Below are 5,745 nucleotides of genomic sequence, written 5' to 3'. Positions count from 1 at the left end.
ATCATTCTAATACAGTTACGTATCACACTAAAACTCATTTACTGTTATTGATGGGGCACATTTTAAATAGAATTTAAAAACTGGAAATTCATACACACAGACCAGCTTTTCAGTAAAATAGGACAGCGACAGAGTGAAACTAAGAAAATTTAGCCAGCTCAGAAGAGTATCAACTTTCTCCAAAACCTAAGCCTAAAGCGGATCCCAAGAGGCATCTTAATATAAAAAGGAAAAGAGCTGCCTCTTTGAAGTCTGGAAGCCTTTAAAATCGATCGGGCACCAAACCAAACGGTGTGCACTCAAATACATTGCAGATGTTGAAAGAGTGGTTTTCAGACACGTTTACAAGTTCACTCAATTTAGGAAGCATCCCAGAAGACTAGGAAGAGGCAGTCTAATGTTAGTGCATGTGGGGGTGGTCATTCATGTGCGATCTTTTTTGATAGGCCTCTGGGAGCCACTGATGGAGCCAAATCACCACAAGCCCTATGTCAGCCCTATAAATTACTGCCATCCAGAAGCAACTTCCCTCTCTCCCCCCTTGTCAACGTGAAAGATATATTTGGGTGTAATCAGGTTCTTGCAGAGAACAAGTGCTTAGCCCTACTCAACAGTAGAACATCTGGCCTAGGTCATATAATTTTAAAAGAAAAATGCAGGGACACAGACAGTAGGGTATTACAAAAGACTTCCATTAATTTCAGTTGTGAGAAGAAGTCTGAGGGGAAAAATTTCATAAGATCAAACAGGAAAAAAGGTGCACAGGATAAGCAAAGCTTAATTAAGGACTGTCAGCTTCCTTCGTAAGAAATGAAGATCATGTTTTAATAATTTGTAGAAATTCTTTTGAGGAAACTGCTGAATAAAAACAGCTGATACAAAAGCAAGGATATTTGATTTTATGAAAGAAGAAGAAAGCTGGGCTGTCAGACTACATACCAAGTTTCCTGTTTTTCCAAACATTGTGTGTGTTATGATCTCAACCATATTCTAGAAATTATGAAGGCAAAGACCCTCTGGATACTCTTTACACCCCAGACAAATGGTCAGGTCTTAGTTTAGAAAACTAGATGCAAATAAATGGGCAAATAATTTTAACCTAAAGGCAATAAATACACAGTTGAAGGGCATGAATTTGAAAGGTGCTGAGCACTTGCAACTGCTAATCTGCTCTTCCAATAAAAATAAAAACCATGATAGTGAATGTCTTAAGCAGCAGTGCAGAAATATTATATGGGTACTCTGATGACTAAGTACGTGGCAAGGACCATACACTAGTATCAGGGTCATTATATGCAGAAGTCTATTATAGGTCAAAATCTGTAATTTCTGAGTCATTATGGGCACACGTTATTTCTGCAAGAGCAACAATCAATCATGCACTTACAGTCTGGCTAGATATAGATGGCCCTAATACAGGGTACAGGTTCTAAAAACTAGATCCCGAGTCAAAGTTTGGATCCAAGTCTGTCTTTCCTCTAGGCTGAGGGTAATCATTTTTCAGGGTTTCAGGTCCATGTTTATTAAGAAGACTATATGGACCATGCTCCTGAATCAGAATTCATGCAATGGTGGAGGGAAACTAAGAACTCCACAGAATTCTTCTACCCTGGACTCCCCTACTGGATGCAACTTCTCTTGTTAGATGTATTTTCCTGGCAGCAAATACAAGAAATTTTCAGTGAATCCATCCGGCGTTACTCCTATCCAGAGCAGGAAAATAAAAATGCCCAAATACCTTCCCTCAAGATTTATCTACCAACTACAATCTCTAGCTTTCTGGTTGAAATCATCAGGAGCAACCACCTACTATGGAGCCCACTTTGAAAAAAAAGCCAGCCAGATTTGAAATAGATGCTTTCCTTCCACCTTCACACTCTCACTCTCCTAAAGTGCTGTTTGGCATCAAGTTTTTATTGGTTTAAAATTTATTTCCATTTCCAACATACAAGAATGAAATTACAGAAGTCTGTAGGAAACCAACAAATCCCTAGAGCAAAATCCAAGAGTCACAAGTATTCAGCATTTCACTGAAGTATGAAGATACCTAGTTTTACAAAAAATGAAAGGTTGGGTTATATGGATTTATTTTAAATACAAAGTAGCACTTCTTTAGCTCATTTGTGAGGACAGGGAACTGAAAGAGCTCTCTTCCCTTAAAAGCTGAAGTATCCTTAGTGTTTTTCAACAAATGCAACACGAAACCAGAAAAGCGCCATCAAGTGGACAATAGTACTAAACACACATATTCCTTTGGTTTGTAACTGTCTTTTTTAGCATAGTAAGGAGCTGAAAAACTCATGGATTTGCCATACCAAAAAAACAGAAGTCTTGATTTTTTTTTTTAAAAGAACAGTTTCAAGAGACTCACTCTCTCATTATTTCAAAGAGGTGCTTTAAAGAGAAGGGGGCAATTTTTACAAGGGCATGTCATTAGAGCAGCGTGAAGTTTTTTGGACAAATAGTTTATGCAGTTTCCAGAGGAATGAGACTACTCGCAAATTTGCGTCTAATTCCGTGAAGAGTTTCAGCTTTTTTTTTTTTTTTAATAATTTTTTAAGTCATGTTTCAACTTTTTAAAATGAAAGGTTTTGACTTTTCAAAATGTTTTGTTTTGACATTTAGCTAGATTAAAGAACAAAAAAAGCAGAGCACACACAAAAACAAAGAGAAATATCCTGTGGTGCTGAATGAGATGTTTTGCTCAACCCAGAACAATATAGTTAGTTTGGGTTGAACAAAATGTTTAATTTAACCTGAAATGAATTTCTCAGGTTTTTGTTTCATTGAGTAACCCCACAAAAAGTCTATTTTGGGTGAAGCTGAACCAAAAATGGCCACACCAAAAATCAATTTGTTCAGCTCTACACGGGCTATCCATTTTGTTTTCCAGACATCTTGTCCCTTTCCTTTTATATAGCCCTCCATAAAAAGGGAAAGCATCTATTTTCTTACAGCCCACCTCTGCAAGTCCTTAAGGCGTAGAATGCTCTATCCAAATAATTCTACTTACAGACTTGATAATTCAAACTCCGGGATAAGGGAGACTGAGTCTACCTAACTAAAGGTTTTGGTTAATGATGGTATTTTTCATGCAGTCAATCAATCATCATATTATAAACTCCCTCAAATAGATGTCAAAGGAACAGGACCACGTTTCAGACAGTTGGGAGCTCTAGATAATTGGGTTACATTGTATACCGAAGAAGAATTCTGTCTCGCTCAAAAGCTTGTCTCTTTCACCGACAGAAGTTGGTCCAATAAAAGATATTACCTCACCCACCTGGTTGCTCTAAACTCCTGGTACCAACATGGCTAAACACACTACTGCAAACTTTAGCCACATGAATCACAGTGGCCCTGATAAAGAATGGTTACTTACACCTTAGAATAACTGTAATCCTTCAAGATGTGTTGTCCATGTGAATCCTGCTGTAAGTGAGCATTCTCTCCATGCACAAGATCATTCTTTTATTGAGCAGTATTTTTGGGACTGCACCTATGCCATGCATGCCCTCACACCCCTACCTGAGGATAGAAAGGCAATGAATGGCCAATCACCATTTTTCTTCACCAATACAAGAATCAAGACTATATTGACTCCATAGTAGCAGAGAAGAAGAGTGGGTTGTTAAAATTCATGGTCTGGGTATACTTAATTCTGTGTTTCCATGTGGGCAGATGAACTAGTTGACTTCTTGAGGTCCCTTCCAGTCCTACATTCTTCTTAGGACTCTATGATTGCTCATTTGTGCCCCATTTACCAACCAATCCAGGTTGTTCTGTATCAGTGATCCATCATTATTTACCATTCCGCTAACTTGTGTCATCTGCAAGCTTTATCAATAATGATGATTTTGTTTTCTTTCAGGTCATTAATAAAAGTGTTAAATAGCATAGGGCCTAGAACAGATTACTACCAGAAATGGGACCCTAACAGAAATAACTGACAATGAAGAGTCCCTATTTACCATTCCATTAAGACTCATCAGTGGCCAGTTTTTAACCCATCTAACATGTACCATGTTGCTGCTGAGAAATAACTGATTTAACACTCCCATGTTACAAAGTCAAACAGATGATCCACAAAAATGGTTTCAGTAGTCACATGGCTAATTAAGACTTACTCATCTATTTCTTTGTACTTGCATAAAACAGTTGCATTCAGCTGTGTAGTCTGGCACCTATGCTTGAAAGGGACATTTTTACTATATTTAAATTATACATTAGTATTTTACTTTTAATTCGTAAGAGGACCCAAGGAAAGAAAAGATTCCCTCCCAGCCTGTTCATATTACAGCCAAAAAATAAAAAATGAAACTTTGATCTAGACTTCAGACATATGAACCTGCTTTGTAAAGCAAAGAAAACCAACCAAGCTCTTACTGATACTAGAGAATCTCTATTTCTGAAGTCTCCTATCAACAGAAATAAGAGGTGGAAGCCAAGTGAGGAAAACTTTATGTTAATCCAAAAACATCAACTTTTATGGTAGAGAACTTCAATTCAAAGATGTGTAAAGACTGTGTAATCACTTGCATCTCTTTCCCAGCAAAAGCAGTTGCATCACAAGCAATTTGATTATTGGCTACAGAAAGTTTTGGATATTCTTTTGACTAGATTGTTCTTTCCTGCATACTTAGTAGGCCAGCAGCGTGATCAGAGATTTACCTGTATTTTTCATCAGAGATTTAGTCTTACCAAACCATAGATTTTCCAAGTTAACCAGCAACAGAACCATTTCCACATTAAGGGAGAACATGTGTTCAAGACCACCACATTTTACCAAAACAGTGTTTTTAAAATATTAGTCTACAAAAATGAAGTGAGACTCTGAATCAGTGGAGTGCAAGCCAATTTCATTGTACAAAATATAAATGTGGAAGTTTCTGCTCTAAGTACCAACAATTTTAATTGAGTTTCGCATGTTGAATAATTTGTGCGCTTTGGGTTTTTTGTTTTTTAAAAAGCTACTTCCCTTAGCCCCATCCCATGAAGTACACGGATGATTCCATGGCCTGCAGAGTCTTTGGAAAAAGCACTGCTATTAACACCAAGTTCTGAATGAAGCGTACGGTAAAAGCAGGACACAATTGGTTACAATCCACCATAAAGTAAGGGGATAGTTCCCAACGACTTCAACGCCAGTTGTACCAATTTACTCCAGTTGAATGTAGTCTACTGCAGACAACCTGTGTAATCCACATCTACCAAGAATCAGAAGGCTAATCATTTTTCATGCTGGCATACCTCTCCCACCGCTCCTGTCCTCAGTACTGAACAAATAATCCCATGAGACTAATAGGCTGCAACATTATGTTACTGTATTTTTAAACTAACCAAAGCTGAATGTACATTTGTGCAAAAGCACCTGTAGTCACCTACTCAAAACCATCTTCCAGGCTTCCACCAGCCAAGGCATCCACCACTCCAGTAAGCAACCCTCCACGTGTGTTGAAATACTGTCTGCTTTTCATTTGTTCAAATGAAGCTTCCAGTCTGTTTTGTGAGGTAAGGAGGAAAATAAGGAAGAGACGCTGGGATACTACTCATCAGTACTAGCATTTGTCTTGTCCAGACATAGCATTTAATCAGTTTGTATGGAAAAGGGCAGGTCAACTCAACTCAGTTCTGCTATCAAAACCTACCAACAGGGACTGATGGTACAGTAGTTTAGCCGCACTGAAAAGACTTGGTAATACTTATATCCACAATGTTATGAAAAGTAGAAACATCTAAACCAAC

This window comes from Caretta caretta, chromosome 17, assembly GCF_965140235.1.
Source record: "Caretta caretta isolate rCarCar2 chromosome 17, rCarCar1.hap1, whole genome shotgun sequence".
NCBI classification, from domain to species: domain Eukaryota; kingdom Metazoa; phylum Chordata; order Testudines; family Cheloniidae; genus Caretta; species Caretta caretta.
Note: the sequence above shows the minus strand (reverse complement) of the source record.